Below are 1,814 nucleotides of genomic sequence, written 5' to 3'. Positions count from 1 at the left end.
CAACACAATAGAACTGCGACAGAAGTTTTAAATATTGATTTATCTATACATCACTTAGCTTTCATTCATTGGTTTTCAGAATCATTCTGAACAGTTTTTACAGGTATTTAGAAATGACCAATGATCCTCAACCATGATCACCCATGTTCGTGTTTCATGGTCTCTCCATCAATAAGGTACCAACCTTTGCACGCGAGTCCAATGCTTAAGCATTACTCATTTCCACTGCAGGAAAATGTGTCTTTTACCTGACGAACTGTGTGAAGGTTAATCCTGCCCTGTATGCTTTCAGTCAATAGTGTTCTTTAACAACGTTTGGACTTTGAGACAGAAATATCTATCAACATTACGATTATAAACTACACACACATATATCAATTCACATAACCTTTTAATATTAACAATATGATTATTTTCCTTGGTTCCTTCTACTATAACCAGATATTAAATTCGCTGAATGAAGTACACTGGTAGTTGATAACTCTACTAAACATTTAATCTCCGACGATCATACTCTTGCTGAAGTTGCATATTTAGAAATATGTCATATTGTGTAGAACAAAATTAACCAAATAAAAATCTATCATTTTAAACTCGTCTCTTCGGAGAATAGAGAGAGCTTATGTTGTCACCCCGACGCCGACGTTGTTTTTTTCAAATTTTAAGTTTTTGGTGCAAGTGTTGAAAGGCATAGTACTTTATAGTAATAGGGTCCTTGTAGAAGTTAAACTATCCCCTGCAGGAGTTAAACTTAAAGATAGTTTGGGGAAAAAAATAATTTTGAAATGTACTGGACTTAGACAATTTTTATGTTAAGTTTTTGGTGCAAGTGTTGAATGGTATTAATACATCACTTTATAATTGTACTACGGTGCTGATAATAATTTGCAATAGAGTCCCTCTAGAGAAAGACTATCCCTTCCTGGAGTAAAACTAAAAACAAAATGGATTTTTTATCTTTTTAAATCCGTTTTTTTTATTATTATTATTTATTTATTTATTTATTTTTATTTTTATTTAGGACATTTTTGCGTTAAGATTTTTTTGGGGAAAAACAGATTTTTGAATTTTTTTGTGCAAGTGTTGAGGTAGCAGAGTACAGTAAAAATGCCCAATTCTGAAAAATATGGCTACATATTACCTCTAATAAAGTATATATATTTGTAATCTGTACAACATTTGCAATTTTAATACAGCTCCGAAGGATAAGTAAACTTATATTTTCTGTGATTTTTAGAGCTGTGAATACTATGGTAACAGCTTAAAAAATGCTCAAAAATTGCAAAATATTATGATATTTGACCCAAAATGACACAATTCTCTACACAATTTTGTTTTTCTGAAACCTATTTGAAATTAAATATCTCTATCCCAAAGACAGAATTAATCTTGTTTTGACATATGTTGTAAATTAAGTGTTTCTGCTATCTTACCTTTTACGTGGGCTTCCATTTTTCGCTGTAGACAAAACTAAATTTCCTGTGTAAACACACTTTCGGAAAATCCGGAAATTTAAAATCCGGAACCAGTCTATTAATTTTTGTTTTAACAATAGTGAACCCTGTTTGTACAACTTCATACTGAATATATCAATTATAATGTACATTTAAAACAATACAAAGAGACAGATTCAAATTTCACATACCATTTTATTCATATAAACTTTAATCTCCCTTGTACACAATATTTCCCCTATGATGGAACAATATGGCCACAGCTTCAACCCAATTATGACTAGATTCTGAGAGGGTTCCATTTTCATATCTCTAGCTTATAAACTTAATCTCCCTGTACACAATATTTCCCAATGACAA

Source organism: Pecten maximus, chromosome 8 (assembly GCF_902652985.1).
Source record: "Pecten maximus chromosome 8, xPecMax1.1, whole genome shotgun sequence".
Taxonomy (NCBI): domain Eukaryota; kingdom Metazoa; phylum Mollusca; class Bivalvia; order Pectinida; family Pectinidae; genus Pecten; species Pecten maximus.
Note: the sequence above shows the minus strand (reverse complement) of the source record.